The sequence below is a fragment of the Leptinotarsa decemlineata genome, unplaced genomic scaffold (assembly GCF_025532065.1).
Source record: "Leptinotarsa decemlineata unplaced genomic scaffold, Ldec_3_MD MMD2_tig00026294_RagTag_RagTag, whole genome shotgun sequence".
Lineage (NCBI taxonomy): Eukaryota > Metazoa > Arthropoda > Insecta > Coleoptera > Chrysomelidae > Leptinotarsa > Leptinotarsa decemlineata.
In genome coordinates, this window is record NW_027412674.1 from 12,132,403 (window position 1) to 12,158,255 (window position 25,853).

A 25,853-nucleotide genomic window follows, 5' to 3' on the forward strand; every position below is an offset into this window, starting at 1 on the left:
ATACAATAGCTTCCTTAAGCGTTTTCATACTGTATACATTTTTCAATAGCTTCCTCAAGCGTATCGATACAAAACTGTAGAAAATATTTCCCTATACAATAGCCTCCTCTAGCGTTTTCATACTGTATGCATTTTTCAATAGCTTCCTCAAGCGTTTTCATATTGTATGAATTTTTTGATAGCTTCCTCAAGCAGTTTCATACAAAATCGTAGAATGTGTTTCGCTATAAAATTGCTTCCTCAAGCATTTTTTTGGTGTTATGGGTTTTCAAGTATCGGCCCAATTCATCACATATCTGATTATCATCTCACTTTTTTGTTCTTTGGATCTGACAAAACCTGAGAACTTCATGTAGGTGTAATAAGGGGCAAGTTTCAGTTCATCCCGATAATCACCAATAGTCTAATCAACAAGTTCAAAAACATGAAAAATAGAGATAAAGGTCCTAAAAATATGAACGATAGCTCATTTGATTCGGAATAACCCCTAGAAAAAATTTTTTGAAGGATTTTGGTGCAGGTAAAAATTGTTATTAACAAAATGAGATTTTTCGTTAATAACTCAAAAAATATTAATATTTAAGCAATTTTGAAGAAAGCTCGTTAAAGAGGAAAAAATTTTCGTTAAAAAAGTCCTGACTCCCGAAACTCTATCTCCATTATTTATAATTTTAATTTGACGTTGAAAATAGGGTTCCGCGTGGCTGTTACGGCATAAGAGTTTATCTCTACTAACACATTTTTTTCCAATCTCCGTTGGCATAAATAATGGGATGAAAGGTATAAATAATTGTCCTACAAATTTTTAACTTCGTGGAGCCCTTTTGATATATACACTTCATACGATCCTGCGATAAAAGTTCATAAAAATGTATTAATTTGTTAATTATGATTTTTATAACTACTGCAAAATGAAATATCTAAAAATTGATGAATTTTTTTTCAATTGATATTTAGCTATGTCTGTTTTCACATTAAACAATGGCAGTTATTAACATAGGATATGAATTTTTTACGTAATTTGTTTGATAAATTGTTTTAAACAAATAGAGAAATTCAATATTTTTGGAAAACATTTTTTTGCTATTTTGTTGTGTAGAGATAATTATGATTAGAAAATGTTTTTCTCAATTTCAATTTTTAATTGTTTAAAACCGGTTTTTTTATATTTAGATTATTCAAATAATTAGTTAAGGAATAATTTTGCTTTTAAAAATCATTATTTACACTTTTAAATAGTTTGTCAAAAAAAAGTATTCATTATTTAATTGTTTATTAGTTTAACAATTTGTTATAAACAAATATTGACCAATTTATATTTCATTTTTGAAACAGAAAAAATTATGAAAACAGCTATGTATAAAAAATTGTCAAAAAAAATTATAATAAATAAAAAAAAATTGTTATGGCACTTTTTTATATATAGCTGTTTATAACAAATTGTTAAACTAATAAACAATTGAATAATAAATGAAGAAAATTTTTTGCCAAACTATTTAAAAGTGTAAATTATGATTTTTAAAAGCAAAATTATTTCTTAACTAATTATTAAAATAATCGAAATATAAAAAAATCGATTTTAAACAATTAAAAATTAAAACTGAGAAAACATTTTTTAATCAATGATTTTCTCTAGACAACATAATAGCTAAAAAATTTTTATCAAAAATATTGAATTTCTCTATTCGCGCGGAACCCTATTTTCAACGTCAAATTAAAATTATAAATAATGGAGAGAGAGTTTCAGGAGTCGGGACTTCTTTATCGGAAATTTTCTCCTCTTTAACGAGTTCTTTTCAAAATTACTTTAATATTAATATTTTTTGAGTTATTAACGAAAAACCAAATACCATTTTTTTTATCTTATTTTGTTAATAACAATTGCGCTTTTTCACCTGCACCAAAATCCTTGAAAAACATTTTTCTAGAGGTGATTCTGAATCGAATGAGCTATCGCTCATATTTTTAGGACCTTTATCTCTATTCTTCATGTTTTTGAACTTGTTGATTAGACTAATATCCATGTGTTCCTCTATTCAAAGTGACATGCCAAGAAACGAATCGAACGAGATAAAAACATCGTCACAAAGAAATAGGAAACACATTTCCAAGATAAAGAGGCATAGAATAATGGTTTCCGGTGGAATCAGATGACGCATGTTCCAAGTTTCACGCCTCGAATATCGTCACAGTCTAATGCCCGAAGAATGTGGCTCCATAATGATTTGCCTATTCATTGCGCTTTACAATTGTAATTCCATTAATCAATGATTTTTATGCGGTTTCTGTTACATTTTAACTGGCATGTGAGCAAACATGCTATGGTATTATAGTATTTTTTCTGGTATTATTTTCTCTGCGGAGAAATGCATTGATGAAAATGAAAATGAGAATAATGATGCTTTCGTGATGATTATCGATGTAATTATCTAGCAATTAGACATTATATTCAGCATTCCTATCGCGCTGTGTTACGAAATGATAATTACAGGAGATGATCTAAAAAATAATCGAAAAGTCAGAAGAGAAAAACTCTTGCTGCCCTATTATAACGGTTTTATAAATGATGAGAACCTGGAAGGTGGCATCTGCAGAATTCCCGATTTAAAGTGTTTCTATAACTTTGTAGGTAGCACTCAAGGAAGGACCAACATATCACAGTTGGATATTCTGTAAAATAAGAGTCCCCTGGCTTTGTAGTTAGAACTTAAGGACGGACCAACATATCACTGTTGAATAATCTGGAGAATAAGAGACCCCTGACTTTGTAGTTAGAATTCAAGGAAGGACCAACATATCACAGTTGGATATTCTGTAAAATAAGAGTCCCCTGACTTTGTAGTTAGAACTCAAGGAAGGACCAACATATCACTGTTGGATATTCTGTAAAATAAGAGTCCCCTGACTTTGTAGTTAGAACTCAAGGAAGGACCAACATATCACCGTTGAATAATCTGGAAAATAAGAGTCCCCTGAAAAATTAAATATTCATAGAACAGTAAATATATCTCCCAACATAGTACATATATAGTTCCTACATACTAGGATCTGGTAAATGCCTGCTGGAAATACAACGACTTCCTTGGCTAATACCCCGTCACCAAACCGTAATTTTTAACACCACGACACGTGTTTCGATCACCAAGTGATCATCTTCAAGAGGAAGATTAAAGTAAATCTGCATACCATGTTGTCCTTATTTATACCATACATACCTCTGCTAGTCTTAATTGTCTTAAAAATCAATTAAACAATGTTGCCTTATCTACTAGTCAGGTAAATCTGATAACTAAAAATATTATTTCGACAGGCTATATAGTAAAATGTATTGGTCCACCATCGCTATTTAAAATATTATTATGTTCTTATTTCTAAGCTCTCATAGGCATCTAGATGCCTGTTGTTGATATAGTCCAATCTTTCTCAAAGTGGGCGATAACGCCCCCTTGTAGACGCTGGTGGCCTATACGGGGGTAGTAAAGGGCACAGGGAAGATTGGGGGGCGCTGAAGCGATTTATGGGGGCGACGGCTAATTCGAAAATGTTTTTTTGCTTTTAACACAAACTTTATCGCTCCTTCAAGCTTAAAGCGCGTTTCCTCGTGTAACGCCATCTAGGGGACTAGACAGTAACTACTTCATGTCCGATAGTTGTCAAACGGTACAATAGAGGGCAGTAGGCTTCAACGCAAAGCGAAAAGTTTCTAGCCTCCATTCTCGAAAGTACTAGGCCCGCCCGCTGCCTTATATAAAAGCGCGCGCGGCATCTAGACAGTAATGTCATTCGACGATATTACGAAAACAAGTGAATTTAGTTAGCGACTAGCTAACTAACTAGTGTTTTGTAAACCACCTTCATACCTAGTTCCTTGAAAATCTTTCCAAAGTTCTTCGTATATTGGTGGTATGGAACTGAGATGTACTTATCTTGGTTTTTGTCCTTTCTGAAAGTCGAGATTTCGTTCATTCTTAACCTTAACTTCTTTTTCCTAATTATGTCATCTACAATACAAGGGATTTCCCATGGCCGTTCCTTCCTGTTGTTCATGTTTATGTTCATGTTTCCAGGTAGAAGGTTGCTTTTATGAACAACAGGAAGGGACGGCTATGGGAAATCCCTTGTCCCCCTACCGGCAGACCTGTTCATGAGCAGATTGGAAATGGAAACCAAAGAAAAGTCAAAGTATTTTCCTAGGATTTGGTTAAGGTATGTGGATGATATTTTCGCGGTATTCGATAACAAAAAATCGAATATCGAGGACTTTGTTTCCTTTTTAAATAATAGATGTCCATCAATAAAATTTACGTATGAATTAGAAAATAAGGGACAACTACCATTTCTTGAGCAAAGATGGAGGGTTAGAATACGATGTATTCAGAGAAGAAACAAGCACGTACAGGTATATTCCTGACAGTTCACATCACTGTGGACAGCACAAACGTGCTGGGTTGAATTTTTTGGTGCATCGTCTTTTGACTTTCCCTCTAACACATGATAGGTTCACAAAAGAAAAACGTACAATACAGGAAATAGCAGCCACTAACGGTTTCCCGAGGGATATTGTAGATGACATAATTAGGAAAAAGAAGTTTAGGTTAGGAATGAACGAAATCTCGACTTTCAGAAAGGACAAAAACCAAGATAAATACATCTCAGTTCCATACCACCAATATACGAAGAACTTTGGAAAGATTTTCAAGGAACTAGGTATGAAGGTGGTTTTTAAAACAAGTCATACACTGCAGAGCCTTTTGGGAAGTCCAAAAGACAAAGTCGAGAATTCGGAAAAGTCTGGAATTTACGAAATTGAATGTAAGGACTGCGATGCAAAATATTATGGACAGACAAAAAGATCTATTAAAGTGAGATATAAGGAACACATAGCACACTTGAAATATGGAAGACCTGAAAAATCAGCAGTCGCCCATCATATTTTGCAACAAAACCATTCCATAGACTTCAGTTCTTTAAGATTAGTTAGACAAGTTAACAACAACAGGCAACTAGATGCCTATGAGAGTGTAGAAATAAGTAAACATAATAATATTATGAATAACGATAACGGTCCAATACCAAATAGCATACTATATAGCTTGTTGAAATAATATCGTTGGGTTTACTGATTACTACAAAAAGACACATTGTAAATATATTTAGATAGGCAATATTGTGGAACTAATTTTATATAGCTGAAATTTGTTCTATATATAGCTGTAACATTTAAACATACATAAGGACATATTGTAAAATAATAGAAAGGCCAATTGTAAAATTAATTAAGGGTGGTACACTTGTATGGGTGGTATTACTGATTACCTACCTGTATGATGTACCTGAATAGCATAAATAGCTTTAGTTTTGAGTAGTTTCTAGTTTTATCTTCCTATTGAAGATGATCACTTGGTGATCGAAACACGTGTCGAGGTGTAAAAATAACGATTTGATGTTGGGAAAAACTCCAGTAATATTTAATATCATGTCATGACCATGAATGATCTGATTTCTTTTCAACATAATGTCATCTATGTGAATAAATAAAGAGAATTTTGTAAATATTTGCTGGAGTCTGCGTGAATTCTCAATACATATGTGGTAATTTTATTGGAATGTATTAGCTTTATTTAATTTATAATTAGAAATCGCAACTCGACACTATACTTCAAATATACTTTATAATTATCGTAGTTATTTCACTTGTTTACTCTTTGTTTTCCTTGCATTATTATCAAACTTGTGTCAGTAGTGGTTCATTTGGTAGCTCCCTCATTATCTTTGCCATGGACGTAACACTAAACATCTCATGAATTTGCCTTTGCTCCAACGACAAAAAAATGTATGGGAATCAAATAATCATTATTTGTTTTCCCCTCTGTGTTGGATAATGAACATAATAATTATTAATTTCCCTCCGACTGCTCTTTCAAATCCTTCAAAATACTATGATGAATGCCCTTGTTGCGAGTTGTCTGCATTTTCGAGACCCGCTGTGGGCATACATCGATGCAATCTGATGCAGACTGCTACCTTTTCCCATAAATAATTATTCGGATTCCGTAATTACCGGCTAATCTAAATGTCTGCTTTGATTAATATTTGTAGACATTATAATTACAGATAGTTTCTAACAAAATATGCGATACCATTTAAAATACCTGTTTCGATGAACAGAAGCAGAAGATAATTATTTGATTGGTATCGAAGAAAGGTTCATGCGGAGGAAGTTACGAGCTATATACAATGTAGCTATAGATAGAAAACAAAAACAAGAATGCAGCGGCAGATAATTCCGAACGAAGCATTCACCAGCTCTGGGAATCGTGTTAATGACTGTAAGAGTTACACGTTCATGATTTGAACAATTCTACAGTTTGTGATATTTCCTTAAAACATTAATTATTTTAAAGTTTAGCAACTAGAACACTATTTCTATTCTCTATTTGTTGAAATGTAATCAGTAAAATTGAACAAAAGCAATCGGTTTCTTCGAACACGTTTCCGATTTCACTTATCGATCCTAATGGCAATTATAAGCTATGCAGTGTGATAATAATGATAATAATAACAATTTATTTTCCGATGCTATATTTTGAGTTGGAATACTCAAGAAAAAACATACAATGTACAATGTACAAATTCATTTTCAGAGCTTTGGGATAGAAAAAAGACTCATCTTTAAGGATTCTAAAATCTATCCAAATCCAAGATAGAGTAAAACAAAACAAAACCGAAGCGTGATGTTCACGACATCACCCAGTGTCAGATGGAAAGGGCAGCGTTCATTGGTGAATTCGCCTTCTTGGTACGAGTTCGGTACCAACACAGGGTTGTAATAAGTCGTTTGCGTGTTTGTGTGGCGTGCGTTATAGTATATTGTTTAAAATTTTTTTCTAAGATTTTCAGTACAGACACTGCTGATGACACTGTGAGCTATCCTCTGAGTCCAGCCAGGAAACGATCCAAAAAAAGACATTTGAGTGTTGAGGTGAAAGAAGTGATTTTAAATGTGTTCAAGAAAGAGATGGAAGAAATTGAGATATCGACTGTCGACGAAAGTTTCCGATAAAATTGGAGTGTGTTGCGCTTCGATTTACAATGTTTTACGGAAATATAAACAAAATCATACATTTTCCACACCGAATACAAATCAGAATCGTCAAACCATTATAAAATCAATAGATGATGCTGATAAACATGCAATCAGGAGGAAAGTGCATGAGCACTTTTCAGAAATGAAATACCCACGATAGACAAAGTACTCAGAGAAATAAATGAAGATGTTTTATTGCCACGTTTTGAGCGGTATTGAAACATATTTTGTATGGAAAAAACGAGGGCGCAATAGTTTATTATTGGACAGAGAGAAAATTGTGTTATGGAGGAGAGATTATTTGACCAAAATTAAATATTATAGGGAACAACAGAGAACAATTTATTATATGGATGAAACCTGGGTTAATGCTGGTTATACTACCCCTAAAGTATGGGTCGATGAAACTGTGACCTCATCTAGGTGGGCCTTTCTAGATGGACTATCAACCGGATTAACAAATCCATCAGGTAAACTTATATTTACATCAAGACCTGCCTCAATCTCAATATATAAAAAGTAACCCTAGTATTTGTTTTATTTACTTATATACCTCTTCATAATTTCAGGTAAAGGAAAACGGCTTATTATTGAGAGAATGGGTTTGTTGCTGAACTGGAGATTATCACGAAGAAATGAACGGTGAATCTTTCGAACAGTAGTTTTCCAAAGTTCTACCCCATCTGGAGGATAATGTTGTAATTGTAATGGACAATGCACCTTATCATTTGCGACGGTTAGAGAAGATTCCGACAACGTCTTCAAAGAAGGTTGAAATCAAAAATTGGCTGCGATCAAAGAATATTAGCTTTGAATACTCAATGCTAAGAGTACAGCTACTAAAAATTGTCAAGGAGCGCAAGCTTGAATACCAAAAATATATAGTCGATGAGATGGCAGCAGGCCAAAACAAATTTGTCCTTCGCCTGCCTCCATACCACTGCGAGCTCAATCCCATCGAGTTAATATGGGCGGATGTGAAAAAGTTTGTAGCGCAGCATAACACCACGTTCAAATTTGCAGATCTCAAAGTACTTTTTGATGAGGCTTTGAAAGGAGGTACAGCGGAGAAATGGGAGAAGTGTGTTCGGCATGTGATATCGGAAGTCGAGACAAAGATGTGGAAGCTTGATAACATAATAGAGGCACAAATCGAGCCACTGATAAGTCAGATTAGTGAGGATGACACCACCGATGAAGATACAAATTCATCCAGTTGAATAATTTTGATTAATTTTCATTTTGATTTCACATAAAATAAAAATTATCAATAAAGAAATAATTACGTCTCTTTTCATATAATGCTTGAGTGCGCTGTGAAAAATCCAATGAAAATCTTTTTATATTACACATATTATCTGCATTTTTCCCGCTAAACTGCAAAACTTGTGCATTTCACTCGTTATAATAAAAAAGTTTTCCTAAGTATAATATAGCATTTGCGATCAGCAAGATGTTGGTTCTGAATACAACCCTGGCCAATTCTTGGGATTTTCAATATCACATGCGTAGGGCATGTCAATGTTTACATCCACTCTATTTTGGATTAGAATTTGCTTTAAATATGTTAGAAAAGAATTCATCTGTTAAATAAAAACATCTTGTAACGTGAAATGTTTTGAGTTGCTTTTTGAAAACCAACGAAGAACAATTAAATTTCATAATAAATAATTTGTCCTCTAGTTTTACTCTCGATTTTAGTACATATTGAAGTACTTACGAGTATAGTATTCAATAAACACATCATTGTGAGATTAATACTAAACAGTTTTACAATAAAGCAACATGGTTTCGCCATACAATGGCTTCTTCAGACGTGTCTGTACTAACTAAATATAGTATATACAGAGAGTTCCAACGAAAACTTGACCTACACGGTAAGTCAGAAATGGACATGTGATCGAAAATTTCAAAGAACACGTCAATTTTTATTTCTGATCTACTTAATGGTGCTAAATCATCATGTTCTTCATTATTTCTTGAACCTGTAACGCCAACAAAAATAATTGATGCAGTGATATCCTTGAAAAATTCTTCTTGCTTAGATATTTACAGTATGAACAGTGCAATGATCCTCTGATATTTTTATTCAATTCGTGTATACAAAAAGGGTGTTTTCCAGACATGTTTAAATGTATTGCCTCTTTTTAAAAAAGGGGGCAGGTCTCTGGTTGGTAACTATACCCCGTTTTGGAAAAAAACTTTGAAATTATTTTGAAAAACAGGCTCATGAACTTTTTTATCAATAACAAATTATTTAGTAAAGATCAATACGGATTCAGAGAGGGTAGATCAACAACAGATGCAATTCGAAAAACTGTGAGTCTGGTTATCGAGGGTCTTGAGAGAGGTGAACATGTGATATTAACCATGTGTGATCTCTCTAAAGCATTCGACTACGTTTCGCACGATGTTCTGTTCAAAAAATTGGAGTTTTATGGAGTTTATTTCAGTCATATTACAGTCATGTAACAGAACCCAATCTGTGTGTGAATGGAAACATGTCTGACAATAAAACTATCAAGAATGGTGTATCGCAGGGATCCGTTCTGGGACCATTGATATTCTTGATATATTTCAATGACTTCAATCATTTTATGTCACCAGGTAAATGTGTTCTTTTCGCAGTCGACACAACTCTAATAACGTCTCAGAAAAACATAATCGAATTACCATCAATTACTGATAACACTCTGAGACAGGCGTCTCTGTGGTTCACAACAAATCAGTTGAAATTAAATGACAGCAAGACCCAGAAGGTCTTGTTTACGACCTCAAATACTGAAAGCACTGAAAATGGCGCTGATACTGCCAAACTACTAGGACTCACTCTTGACCGGAATTTAGCATGGTATGCACACATTGATGAACTGAGTAAGAAGCTGTGTAAGAGTATATTTGCTTTTCGACAGCTAAATAGAGTATTGTCTCTTGACGCCCTGAGAAGTCCATATTTTGCTTTGTTCCACTCACATATATGAATTATGACATCGTTTGATGGGGTAATTCCTCTCACTCCATTAAAATATTCAGACTTCAGAAAAAAGCAGTCAGAATATTGATGAATGCCAATTATAGAGATCACTGTAAGCCGATTTTCAAAAAAATGAGTATACTACCACTACCATCGGTATTTATATATAGTCAATTATTTGCAATCCATAAAAATAAATCAATCTATTCTCAGCATCAGGATATTCATCATCATGCTACAAGATATGCAGATCTGTTAATACAGCCTCGATACAAACTCATAAGGTCTATTAAAAATTCATTGAATATCAATCTCTACAACCATTTTCCTAATTCGTTCAAAGTGCTCAAACAAAGCTCTTTCAGAAACAGAGTCAGAAGTATTCTCCTGGAAAACTGTTTTTATAGTACTCAGGATTATTCAAGTACTTCAAGTATGCCGATTTAGATTTGATTGTAATTTAATTGGTTAATTCACAAGTGATTGATCCACCTTCTTCTTTTCCAGTGCGGTCAGTGGACTCAGGTCATTCTTGCCCCTAAAAAATTAGTTGCAGTCCTCGTAGAACTGGTACCCTTTCAGTGGAAGAGCTTCTTGAAGCAAGAGCCGAATCGATCCCTCTACGAAACCCTTCTTCACTTGGAAGGATCGATCGCAGCTTGAGAAATGGTTCTTATGGAGATTCTGTGAAACATGTTCTTCCTTACGAATCAGTAGATAGTTGTCCTAAAAATCTAGAGAAGAAAATTGGATTGGATAATTTAGGAAACACTTGCTACATGAATAGCATTTTACAAGTGTTGTTCTTGACGAAGAATTTCAAGAACGAAGTTTTTATGATGAACGAGAACGGGAATGTTTCCTACTTATTCATCAAACTCAAACTACTATCATAATATTCATGCAGTCATTGTTCACTGTGGTTCTGGCGTTGAATTTGGTCATTATTACGCCTTGGTCAAAGAAGAAACGGACTGGTTTAAGTTTAACGATAGTCGTGTCACGAAGTGTTCTGGCGATGCATTGAATTTATTGGAGCCTCTGGAGACACCCTACATTTTGTTTTATAAGAGAGAGGACATTGTTAGATCAAGATCTTCAGATGATGTGGTGCTGCAGGTTTTTCCGGGTTTTCCTGCAGCTGAAAAAGCAAATCCTCAACTGGAATCAATGAAGTCGCCCCGGAGCGCCAATTAATTTTTATTGTTGTTTTTATTTTATTTTTATCGTTATTTATTGATGATTAGTTTTTCATCTGATATGTGAAGCTCATGTTTGTTTATACATATTTGTTTTTTTTCACTTTCAAAAATTTTAGAATGATTATTGTAATGTTCAAAATTATCTTTCACTTCATTCACAATTTATGATTCAATATTTTTAACTTGTGACTATAGTTTTTTTTCTTTTTCTATGTATATTTTAATTGACTTGCAACAAACATTCAAGTGTAAAGTTGTCAAATAAATATATCTATCTATATATCTAACTCAGATATAAAATTCATACCCAGAACTTCACCCCCCTGCGGTCAGCAACAACACCCCTATTTTTTTTACTGGCATGGGGGTTCGAGTGATACATCATTCGAAAGGTCATTTGTCTTTCTATTACCTCTAATTTTTTTTTCAAAATTATTTCATTCGTTATTGAGAAATTAAATGTTGAACATTTTATTCAGGAAAAAAAAACAGAAAATTCGCTGTCGCTCATTTTATTGAGGAAATCAACAAAAGTAATGTCAATGGCAACACAATCAACGGATAAAGCGTTCAAAATGACGTCCATCTAGTTCCATACAATAATACAGTCTACTTTCGAAAGAAAGTAGGAGATATTATAGAGCCTTTGAGGGCGCCGACACTTTTAAGTATGCACAATACCAGTTACTTCGACTATACCAAATATTAACCTGATGCAAGACTTTTGAACTTTTTGTATGCGACACCTGTTGAAATGAGTGGTTGAAATGAGGTGAAACTAATGAGTCAATTAGCATTTTTCTGACATCTTCATCCAAATATTGTCTATGATATCCTCATGAGTTTCAGTGATGAATAAGCAATTTTAAGTTTGTGGGTTACATCTGAGTTTATGATCTGAAATTTACACCAATTTTTTTCAAATTCATCTTCAGTTTTACTTTGCAAACCAGCAAGTGAGCAAAGGAGGTTGTAGAGAAAAATAATAATAGTATAAAGAATTGACATTCTTGAGATTTCCTTTAGTTCTGAAATACCCTATATGATTATACTGAGTTATACTGATTAATGATTCAAATGAAGATTACGTATGAATCTAGAAACCCGCTGTCGTGACAAAATTAGTAAACTAGTAAAAAACTGGTTATATTACAATAAAATTGTGATAAAGGCGTTTGGATAGTTGAGGTGTAAATAAAATGAATGGCATACCTATGAGAATGAATATATAGTTATCTCGATGAAAATAGTTGAGAACCCATTGATTATATCGGTAAATTACCTATTGAATTTCTAAATATAGAAATAAGACATGATTTGGAGACGTATACGTCATTCACCTCAGAATTAATATTCAAATAACTCTAGTATTTTTGTAAGATGATGATCATTAAAAAAGCATTGAGTATTGAATTGAATATTATCTGAACATTCAATTTTGTAACAATCAATGAATTGTTTGCAGACAGAATTTGAATTTATCCTCAAAATTATTCTAAAGTACGTGGACTGTTCCACGTGCAACTCTCAACGAATTGAACAATATATACGACGAAAATACAATATTTATTCTTGAAAAATATCATTCATAACAAACAAAATAACAAATCTACTATGACAAATGTTAAAATATGTCCAGTAGTAACCAAGACATTCTCGAACAAATAGGCATTTAGTTGAAGGGGATTTGGCCCCTTCGACTTTTTTCTGTTTAAAAAAAAAAAATCTGTTTTTCCGTTAACCAGCTGTCGCACCCCTACGAACGACAACCCTCAGAAGTCGAAACTTGTGCGAGCCAAGGATTAACGAGGTCTTACCTTTTAACGTGTGATTCCTAACACGGGTTGTCGGTAGCAAGTGAAGATCGATCGTTCAGACTAGGGCTTGAACCACCGACCAACACGGCAGTCAATTCGAGTGAGTGAACAAAGCACCCACGCCGAACCGCTTGGCTACCGACTGACCAAGACCGACTTTCCAAGATAAGATTGTAAAAAAACGCTTGCACAAGTGTGTTATTATATCTGAGGGAAACTACTTAGAGGGAACAAAATGGAAATTAATAACAGAATAATAATTTTTTGAGAAAAATTTAAATTCACCTATTATTATAGTAAGTATATTATAGTAACTAAATAAGTGTAAATCATGTAAGGAAGTGATTCCTCATCGAAAAAAAGATAGGATCTTTCATATAAATGAATTTCATTGGAGCATCCCTTGTTAAGATACAGCCCCTAAAACGGAGTACATAAAATTTGTATAACAATATTTTTTTCACAAGCACTGAGAAAGTTACAATATTGAAATTAACCTGAAGTTTTGTACTATCACAAAGACACTCAGCCAGAAATTTATTTGGTTTACCCCATAGTTGTGAGGGGTGGAAAACGCAACCCCTAAAATTTATTTCCAATGTAACTATTTGTCTCATTATTTGTTTACCATTTAAAAATGTATTTCAGATAGCCTGTTTCATTCTGAACAAAAGATGTCCCTTGTGTTTTTTGCCCAAAATAAACCAGTTCGCAGCAAAAAATTATTTTAGGAACAACTACAGAGATACATCGTCATAAATGCGAAAATACCAAACTAATCTATCTAGTAGGTCGCTATTAGCGATAGTGACAATTAAATTGGTATGACGCTGTCAGTTTGTGAATTTTCGAAATTAACACTAATTGTGTGTTGTTGTTCTGTTCTTAATTTGTTACTTTAATAGTTTACTTGTTATTTAAATGGCATACACAAATGAGGAAATGGCTGATATGCATTACGTTTACGGTCTGTCGCAGGGGAATGGGTTAGAAGCTTCTAGAAAATATGCTGAAATGTATCCTCAACGGCAGCACTTCACATAGAATATTTGCTCGACTTCATCAACGATTACGAGAATATGGTTCATTCGACAAAAGAACGCGGAATTGTGGTCGCCATCGAGAAGTACGAACACCACTACTTGAGGAATCAATTCTAAATTTGATTGAAGAACAACCTACTACCAGTACTAGAAAGATTGCTTTTCAGCTAAATGTTGATCGTATGACGCTATTTCGAATTTTAAAGGAACAACTCTTATACCCTTACCATCTGCAACGAGTACAGGCACTGTTACCGCGAGATTTTCCGAACCGTCTTGAATATTGCAATTGGACGCTGGAAATGATTAGAAGAAATTGTGACTTTCTGAAGACGATAGAACTCACAGACGAATGTAGTTTTTCTCGGGACAAGATTATTAATTTTCATAATTACCACATATGGGCTGATGAAAACCCTCACGAAACTAACCATCAAGAACAGTTTTCTCTTAACGTGTGGCTCGGAGTTATTGGGGATGATTTAATTGGGTCTTATTTTCTATCTCCTCGATTAAATGGTGAGGCATACGTTCAATTTTTAAGAGAAGTGCATCCAGTACTGCTGGAGGAAGTTCCTGTGGGCGTCAGAAGGGATATGTTTTTTATGTATGATGGGGCTCCCGCCCATTTTAGTCAAGTAGTACGTCAGCATTTAACTTAAACATATGCAAATCAGTGGATAGGTCGAGGAGGACCACAGAACTGGCCTGCTCGATCCCCGGATCTCAATCCTCTCGATTTCTCTATTTGGGGCCATTTACAGCAATTGGTTTATCGTACTCCTGTTCGCGATGTAGAGGACTTAAGAAACAGCATCATCGATGCGTGCAGGGTAATCAGAGAGACTCCAGGAATATTTGAACGAATACGTGGCTCAATGCGCCGACGTCTAGACGCATGCGTAATATCTGAAGGTAGACATTTTGAACATTTACTATGATTTCTACATGTTGTGTGTTTTGCTATTAATGAATTAGATTTGTTACCCTTTAATCGTTGGATGCAGGTACTAATTCCAAAATAACAATAAATCCAGTTCTCATTTATGACGATGTATCTCTGTAGTTGTTCGTAAAATAATTTTTTGCTGCGAACTGCTTTATTTTGGGCAGAAAAAACTAAAAGACATTTTTTGTTTAGATTGAAACAGGCTATCGGAAATAAATTTTTAAATGGTAAACAAATAATAAGACAAAAAGTTACATTGGAAATAAACTTCAAGGGTTGCGTTTTCCGCCCCTTACAACCATGGGGTAAACCAACTAAATTACTGGCTAAGTGTCTTTTTGGTAGTACAAAACATCAGGTTAATTTCAATATTGTAACTTTTTCAGTGCTTGTGAAAAAAATTAATATACAAATTTAATGTACCCCCTTTAAGGATGAGGAATCACCTCCTTAAATGTTTTACACTTATTCAGTTACACCCTGTATATGTTGAAAAGGTTTAGTTGAGAGTGCAGTAGTAGTCCCAGAAGTCAAGGAAATGAAATGATGCACCAATAGCAAATAAATACAACAAAAGACTTGCAAAGTACAAACAATAAAAACATAAGAACAGAAGAAAATGTCGATGTCGCTATTACGAATTTCTCGAAAATCGTGACTAACATATTTCTATACACTTGATGAGAATATAAATTGAACTAATGAAGAAACGAAGATGATGAAACACAAATGCTCGATGGGTATAATAAAGACGCTTAAAGTTATTTGAAGGTTAAACCTATATAGCGTGTATTCACTATTCAAATTAGCGAATCTCTTGGAATGCGAACTGTACAATTGCTTGCATAGAGTTGTGCTAAGGTTTTATTACGATAACCCAAATTTTGTTGAAGACAGCAGTGGCGTCGATTTCCTCTAGTACGAGTACCACACATGCACACATTTACATACCTGTGGAAGGTACTCTAGTATTTTGTCCTTTGTCCAATAACAATTTATTACCAGAAATTAAAGTTTATTAATCTACAACATGATTACCCCCCGCTGGGGGTAATCATGTTGTAGATTCCCGAACTCTTTCAAAAACACCAAGATCGTTTCTGATCGCGGTACACACAGCAATTATCCGATTTCTCAAATCTCCCACATCTTTCACTGGAGTAGTATAAACTAATGACTTTAGGTGGCCCTATTTTACGATGATATATTTTTCACTTTTTCACTCGCATATAACCTATGGTGTTATACTTTGGGGTAACTCCACTAATGCCTTGCAAATCTTTAAACTTCAGACCAAAGCTATCAGAATTTTAAGTAATGCCGGTTACAGAGATCAATGTCAACCTCTTTTCTTAAAACTGAAAATAATGCCGCTACCAACTTTATTTTTGTACAGTGTCTTGGTAGAAATACATAAAAACACGGACTCTTTGACAAAACAATCAGATATACATGATTATAACACCAGAAATGCAAACAGAATTCGTACCAATCGGTACCGTTTCAGTAAGAGCCAGAAAAATACCTTAGATTATAGTCATTACAATTACTTACCAAAAGATTTGAAGAACCTTAGTACCAAATTTAAAAGAACATTAAAGGCTTATCTTTTGTGATATATGTATGTTATATACAATCATTAATTTTTATTAATCTTTCAAACATTTTTATCAATCTATTGATGTATCCTGAACGACTTGCTACAAACATTTATACTAATGGAACGTAGTTGATAAACTTTATTTATTTATAGAAAATAACCCAGGAGGTTAACGTCTGGTGATCAAGCAGGCCATTACAACAACTGAGGTCCTCTAAAATGAGGGTCTCTAAAAATATTTTCGATAGTAGTACTTATTGATTTCATATTCAAAAACGTGCTTACTTACCACACTTACTACAGAAATCACACGATTTTAAACAGATTTTTTTTCAATATGGCCACAACTTACCTAAGTACTCAAATTTTTGTAAGGAAATTAACTTTTGTTAACTCTATTATCGAGCACTCGTCCAAAATAGCCATCTGCTCTGGCTTTTTATGTTATATCAGTTATTTTTATTTTCAATTATCATTTTTGTATTTTCTCATCACATATCATTGAGATGCTCTCTTCTCTGGAAACGAAAGTTTATTGCCGAAAAACAGATGAACATTTAGAACGACACCACTTGGGATGTTTCGAGTAGATACTCGTTAATACTCTTATGGATTAAAACAAGGAATTAGGGCCTAAGTGGTTGACCCTTTTGAACTATATCAATAACCCCGACCATTGTCAGTGATGATTCTTCGATAGTTACTTGGAACACATGGCCGATGCTTTTAATTTGTTTTGGGATTTCGGCCGAGAACTATTTCTTATTCAGGGGTTTCCGTCGAGAACTAAACCCGCTCTAGTCTCCTCGCTGACCGAGAGTTAGTTCACCTATCACCAGTCCCGACAGTAAACAAATGTGACTATCAACAGAATTTTTATTGAAAAATGACTCTGATTATTTCTCCTCAATGCATAAAAAGATAAAAATTTGAAGGCTAGGGTAGTTTACGATGGGTTCAATTTACCAGACCTGAGATTAAAATGGACATAAATCGTTGATCATGACCAGCGCTGTCTACATCAATTTTTGAACAGTAATTGTCATTAATACTTGAACTAAATATTTTTGAGATGTCATGTGAACTCTGAAATTTGGATTTTAAAACTGAGATTATTGAGTTTGTATTATCGTTCCTTTTTTCTGAAAATAACCTCAATACATCCCCATACACTAAACTTCAAATAATCGATTAAAGTGGGTACAATTCCACAGTTTTTTTTAATTTCGCTTTTATTTTATTTTTTTGTGGTTTAAAGGCGTCGACTACGAGGTCATTGGCATTCTACTATTAGTAGCTTTTATTAAATGCTTTTGTATACTTATGATAATGTAAGGCGAAATCAAATCTCATCAATTCACTCGCTTAGCAAAAATTCAACAAATATGGATTTACATACATTTTAACTAAAATTGACCCCCTCTGTAACTCAGAAACGGATGTGTAATCGAAAATTTCAAAAAATTATTCAATTTTTATTTCTAATTCTGAAACTTCACCCTCCTGCTTTCAGCATGTACTACCCCTTTTTTTCAATGGCATGGGGGTCGAATAATGCATCATTTGAAAGGTCTTTTGTCCCTCTATTACTTCTGTAATTTTTTTCGAAATGGCTGTCGTTCATTTTATTGAGGAAATCAACAAAATTAATGTCAATAGCAACACAATCAACGAATAAAGTGTTCAAAATGACCTCCATCTAGTTCCTTTCATTATTAAAGATGTCCGGAGCCAGGAATCGGCATTCCCGAAATTTTTTCTGTCGCAGGTCTTTTAGATTTATAAAGTTTATTTAATTAGTAGTAAGAATACAAATTGTTGCAACGCATTATCAAAATAATAAATCTGCTAAAGCTGCTGCAAGAATTTATAATGACGGAGTTGAAGTTTCAGTTTTAGGACATATATAAATGGATAATCGACAATCTATCAGACAAGTAGCTAGAGAGCTAGAGCGTCTGGTGTATCAACTACTAGTGTTTTTCGGATTTCGAAAGCATACAAATCCCATCCTTTCAAAATAAGGCTAGTACAGGAATTAAACGAAGACAATCCTGATCGTCGACTCCAGTTTTGTGAGGTGTTTAGCGAGAAATTGACCAATAACCCAAATATATTATGCAATACATGTTTTCCAGACGAAAATTCTTTCTTGTTGAATGGGGAAGTGAATAGACATAATTGCCGTTACTGGAACGATGTGAATCCTCATTCAGTGATGGAAACACATTCACAAACTCCACAAAAATTGAATATCTGGGCCGGCATTCTTGGTAATCATATTGTTGGACCATTCTTCATTGGAGGTAATCTCAATGGAGACACATAAATAAATCTATTACAAGACTGTATAGATTCTATAATTACACACATTTGAGAAAACGATGACAATTTAGTAGGAAATGAAACAACATTCCAGCAGAATGGTGCACCCCAACATTTTGATGTTCGGGTGAGACAGTTTTTGGACAAACGTTTTCTAATGTGTTGGATCGGTAGAAGGGGTCCAGTGGAGTGGCCAGCTAGATCACCTGATCTCACACCGATGGACTTCTTGCTGTAGGGACACCTGAGGTCGAAAATGTACTCTACTGAGCCTACAGATCTAGAAGACCTGCGACAAAGAATTGTTCGGTAATGTCGACTGCTGAATCTTGAATAATGTACGGAACGATTTCGAGAATAGACTGTATTATTGTACGAAACTAGGTGGAGGTCATTTTGAACCATTTATCCGTTGATTTTGTTTTCACTGATATTATTTGTTGTTGATTTCCTCATTAAAATGAGCGAATGAGCGACGGCGAATTTTCTGTTTTTTCTTAAATAAAACGTTCAACATTCAATTTCTCAACGAATGAACGAATTTCGAAAAAAATTACAGAAGTAATAGAGAGACAAAAGACCTTTCAAATGATGTATTACTCGACTCCCCATGCCATTGAAAAAATAGGGGGGTAGCTCTCTCTCTTCTTGAGTCATATTTATCTAATCGATCTCAAGCAGTATTTTATAACAACAGTTTGTCCAGTTTTAGGGATGTGAAATTTGGTGTTCCATAGGGTTCCGTATTGGGCCCACTGTTGTTCATCATATATATATATATATATATATATATATATATATATATATATATATATATATATATATATATATATATATATATATATATATATATATATATATATATATATATATAAATGTCCATTCTTATCTCCATATGCAAGTGTTCTATTTGCTGATGAGACAACAATGATATATTCGCATAAAGATTACAGCTCCATGATCTCTTTAGCTGCAGATGCCAAGGGGAAAGCGGAAAAGTGGTTCACCACAAACAGGCTGAAACTAAACAATGATAATTCACAGAACTTAATAGCTACCACTAATACATCTCTACTAGTGGGTGTGATTTTTATATCAGAATTAGTCCCCCTAGAAATAAAAATTGACGTGTACTTTGAAATTTTCGATTACATGTCCGTTTCTGACTTACAGGCGAGGTCAAGTTTTCTTTGGAACGCCCTGTATCTAGGTGTCTATTGATTAAGGATGAAATCTGGAAATCAGACGGCAGATGGTAAACGAGGGTACCTAATATAGTCCCGACCTTGATTTTGATGTGTGGTGTAGGAAAATTTGTCTTATGTAGATTTAAGAGTGTAGGCTAACTTCTCAAAAGCGAGCGGTTTTGTTAAATAATGACAAATCCTGTAAAAACTACTCATATTTTCATCTATAGTCCGTTCATAATTTGTCGATAGCACAAAATGAGGGCTCAAGTCATAAAACGGCCGTAAAACTCGTAAAATCATAGGCGGAGGTTCCTGAGGTGTTTATTCATTAAATACAAAGCTTCAGTTTATATTCGAAACTTGCCTTGAAAGGGTGAAGTTGTTACGAACGAAAATAATTTTTGGTTTAGTACATTTTTTAATCGCATTTAATTTACGGCTCGTTGGTGTTTCGGCGTCTACGGCAGTAATTAACGTCTCTAATATTTATTTTGCCAATTTTGTGCAGTGCGTGAGTAACTTTTTTTCATATTCCTACAAACATATACGTACCTTTCGTTCCTGCTTGTTTTGTTTGATTGCTTGCGATGGCTTCGTCATCATCATCAACATCATCAAGTTTTACACCGGTAGTGTTGAGTACAGTCAGTAAGTCTGTCTATTCACCAAGAGAGAGGACTATTGTTTTGAACGTTCGCGATGCTCTGGTTTCTCAGAATCCCACAAACACTGTTCAGAACATAATCAAGAGTTGTGCCAACATGACGGGCGTAGGGAAGTCAACAATATATAGGTTCCTATCAGAAAGAAAAAAAAAGGTATAGCTAACCCAAATACAAACGAATACTTGAAGAGGGGGAGAAAACCTATTGAAATTGATGAATTTGCCAAAAATGGTATTCGAAGGAAAATTCACGAATTTTTTTAAAGAAATACCTACCCAACTTAAACAAAATTTCACAAGAAGTTAGAGACGACCCGGATTTGCCTCATGTCGGACGAACCAAATTGTGGCAAGTTTTAAAAGAATTGAATTGCCGGTGGGAGAAATCAGACCGAAAATCACTTTTGATTGACCGGGAAGAGATAATATGTTGGAGAAGAAAGTATCTAAGATCTATACGAAAATTTCGGGCTGAAGGAAGGCCAATTTACTATCAGGACGAAACGTGGGTAAACGCAGGTCATACTCTCACAAAAATTTGGACAGATAAAAATATATCAAGCTCCAGGCAAGCCTTTATGGAAGGTTGGTCTACTGGTATTTCCCCACCCTCTGGTAAAGGCAGTAGATTAATAGTTTCTCACATTGGCAGTGAAAAAGGATTTGCTAAGCATGGTTTGTTGGAATTTGAATCCAAAAGCACAAAAGACTATCACGAGGAGATGACAGCTGATGTTTTCGAAGAGTATTTTGAGCAGATGATTGAACATATACCACCAAACTCAATTATAGTATTAGATATTGCACCTTATCATTCACGACTAGTTGAAAGACTTCCAACGACTGCGTGGAAGAAACAGGATATCATTGACTGGCTGCGGAATAAGTCCCTGCCTTACGAAGATGGAATGGTTAAAGCAGAACTTTTAAAAATTGCCCGGCAACACAAATCTAAGTTCAAGAAATACGTAGTTGACAAAATGGCGGAAAGACGAAACATCACAGTCCTTAGACTTCCACCCTACCACTGCGAATTAAATCCAATTGATCTCATTTGGGCACAAATGAAAAGCTATGTGGCTAGAAAAAATACGTCATATAAAATATAAGCTGTACGTGAATTGTTATATGAGTCTTTACAACAAATTACAGAACAAAATTGGCGAGATGCAGTAAGACATGCAATAGAAGAAGAACAAAAAATGTGGGATCTTGACAATATAATTGATGCGACTGTAGAGACACAACCGCTAATTATTAACCTGCAAGACGACTCGGATTCCGAAGATGATCCTGTTTATTTTGAATTTTAATAGTTTTGTAAGTAATCGTAGTTTATATCATTTAAAAATAGGTATCAATTAAATAAATGTATCTTTTACAAATTGCAAGTAACTTATTATTTTTAAATAAAATAAAGAAATTTTTTTAAAATAAAAAAACAGTTTACAGTACTTACAGTTTAAGAATATTAATATATTTATTAATTATATACTCTACGACACTGGTCACTCATTTCCACTCAAAATACCTACATAATCGGATTAAAAGTTTTATAGCTGTATTGTATTTCTTCAGATACAAGGTGGGTTAGTCGAAAACATCTTAAACTGCCAGTTTTAGTTTGGTTTTTGTTATTATATCATATTAGCTGTCCTCTCTGTATTTTAGTTCTCTAATGAGGGTCAAACTTGCAGTGAGCTATCAACAAATTATGAACGGACTATAGTTCAAATTCTGTGTGAAACGTGAGATAAATTATACTACGCGGGACTCTTAGTGACCTCTATAAAATAAAAGCAATGACTGGGTAACCTGTAAAATAAAAGAATTGACTTTCATGAGATCAAAATATCAGTGTCAAAATTAAATTACATTCAATATAAGTAATCCGGTGAAGTGCAAGAAAAATTAGATGGCTTCAAACACAAAAACACAAACACAAAAACATACTCTCTGCCCCAGAACCAACTGCGAACAATCGACTGCTACAAACAGTATGGAAAAATATTGAAAAATTCATGAAAAATGTATGTATGCAAAACGTATTTTTGTTTGCACCTATTTTATATCAGATTTTATATGCATTGAAATGTTTGCGCTCTCAAGCTCTTAACTCAAGATTTAATTAATCCAATAATTATGTCAAAAGTTGAATATAAACGACGACATTCTTTGGAAAATGAGCTTTTGACATCAACTTTTGATTACATTATTACATGAAAGTCATTTCTTTTCTTTTACATGTTACCAAGCCATTACTTTCATTTCATAAGTTACCAAATAAGTCCAATTGTCAACCCTTTCCCTTTGAATATTTTTTTTGAGTGAAAGATCGGTTCGAAATATTATCTAGACACAAAATTTCGATATTGAATTAACCTACCATTTGTTGAAATAGATATCCTGAGTGTCGTGGATTTCCGAGCTCACAACCAACTAAATCATCAAATCCAAGAAGTACTATCACTATGTATTCAAAATACAAAAACAACACACAATTAATTCACTGCACTGGCACTGGGGGGATAGGGGCACGATCCACGTGTTTTGAAAACTTAAAAGCCTTATCCCGTCAACCGGCAAAGGTGTTCTTCAACTAAATTCCCTATTTCAACTCTGAAGCGGTCAGGTACATTCTAAGGCAAAATATCATTGGAATGCAGCTGAGCAAACAATTATTCGTCATCACCTCTGCTGGAGCATCCAGCTCTCTACACTCGACTGTTGTGCGATTGAATGGTACACTCGAAGAGGTAAACTTACTGGATGCCACAAGCTTAAAAACGTGGTGCCGGCGTAGTAAATTTGTGCCGGAGAATGTACTAAACTCAGGTGTGTTTGGTACCTGTGTGGAGGTTACATTCCTCAGAGAACGCTGCATTCCGACTGGAGAAAATTAAAGTAGCCTCGTACAGGGTCCTTTCGTACCATGCACTATTTTGATCGTTTTTATTTACTATGGTGATTAGAAAGAATTGTTTTGTTTCGACGATTATAGGTATATCTTCGAGGATATTGTGGGCTTGAATTCTTCTCTTTCGACATAAACGATTTTATTGAAGCTGTTTCGAAAATACTTGAATGCATTCCTCGAGAGTTTGAACCAATAGGAAATGAGCGCGCCAAGCATCTTGTGTCGTGGTATGCAGCCAGATTATTCTTCAAATTCAATTTTGTTTCAGGACATAGTTTCAATACTTGGAACTCTCATCTATTTACTACAAATCGTCGTACAATTAAATAGCAAATTAACAAAAAATGATATACAGTGTGTCATAATAAAAGAAAGTACGAAACAGTCGGGCAAAAGCTCTCATAATAATTTTTCCAAGGTTAGGTTTCAGGTTTGAAACGTTTCTGGGTGAATTAAAATCAAGATATAAATATGGTTGAACACTACGGAAGCGTAGAAGGGCCAAAGATTATTTGTTTATTTGATCCACCATAATTTCGACTTAAAAGTCGAAATTTCGACTTTTATCTCGTAATTTCGACTTTTATCTCGTAATTTCGACTTTTATCTCGTAATTTCGACTTTTTTCTCGTAATTTCGACTTTTTTCTCGTAATTTCGACTTTTTTCTCGTAATTTCGACTTTTATCTCGTAATTTCGACTTTTATCTCGTAATTTCGACTATTTTCTCGTAATTTCGATTTTTATCTCGTAATTTCGACTTTTATCTTGTAATTTCGACTTTTGTTTCGTAATTACGAGTTTTATCTCGTAATTACGACTTTTATCTCGTAATTTCGACTTTTATCTCGTAATTTCGACTTTTATCTCGTAATTTCGACTTTTATCTCGTAATTTCGACTATTTTCTCGTAATTTCGACTTTCATCTTGAAATTTCGACTTTCATCTGGAAATTTTGAGTCATACTGATACGTTTTTTTTACGAAGAAATATGACAGAAACCTATTTTATTGAATATTCCAAGCCTACTCATTTTTTGATTGAACGTTCGGGAACCATTCTGCTTCAGTTAGTTTTTTTGCGTCATTAGGTCTCTATGATTTTTCGAAACGAGGAGAGAAAACCTAAGAAATGATCATTGTATCTCTTCGAACATACCAACAGTATTAGTTGGTTGCCATTGAAAACTGTGTTTCTACATGACTTTTAAGATATGAATGTGTAGAGTATTCTTTCAAAATGTTAATAAATTTTTACTAGAAATTTCGTCAGTTGTAGTGAAAAACTGAATTTTAGATAAGTTTTGATAATGAAGTAAGGATATTACTGATCAGATTGATTTACTATGATGAGAAACTTATATTTTGGCCAAAGTCGACTTTCTCCTACTCGTGCGGAAAGCATTTACTTTTTCAAAAAGGTACTGAATAATATCAATGCATAATTCACAACACAACAAAAAAATATTTTTTGAATGTTTCCTACACTAAATTAGTCAATTTCTACTAATTTTGGGGTGATAAAAACGAAAATAACAATGAAAAATTTTTATTAGCTCTGGTTTTTGAGATACACAGTACTTAATCTTAAAGAGTAGTTATACTATACGTGAAAAGTGAAAGTACATAAAACAATATTATGTTTCTTTTAGAATATTTTAAGTACAAAATTAATAAAAAAAAACATTATTCTTAGTGTTTTGACAAATAAAAGAAGTTTGTACCACCAAATTTCAATTAAGTCCATCCGATTCATTGTAAGATCGCTGTCGTTTAGCTTGTCTTTTATAAAACACTTCTGGAGCATCCCTACACACAGACCAGCAGTAGTCTGCAAGCATTGCTTCATTCCAACGGCCCTGATATCTCTGTTCCATTAAGGCAATGTCTTGATGGAATCTTTTTCCATGTTCGTCAGTCACAGCTCCACAGTTTTGTGGGAAGAAATTAAGATGAGAGTGAAGAAAATGGATTTTTAAGGACATGTTGCATCCAAGTTGGTGGTAAGCTTGAAGAAGCTCTTTAACCAATGCTGTGAAGTTATCATCTCTTTTGTTACCTAAAAACCCATGTACAACCCCCTTA

At 34.0% G+C, this 25,853-nt stretch overlaps 1 protein-coding gene across 1 annotated transcript in view; it reads right to left on the bottom strand.

Moving 5' to 3' along the window:
* The window catches only part of ex (FERM domain containing expanded), a 97,012-nt gene extending 73,441 nt beyond the window's left edge, over positions 1 to 23,571 (bottom strand). The window contains exon 1 of the mRNA XM_074180433.1: positions 23,238 to 23,571. The gene's annotated coding sequence lies outside the window, so the exon portion shown is untranslated. The remainder of the gene's footprint in view (positions 1 to 23,237) is intronic.
* Positions 23,572 to 25,853: the final 2,282 nt, after the last annotated feature.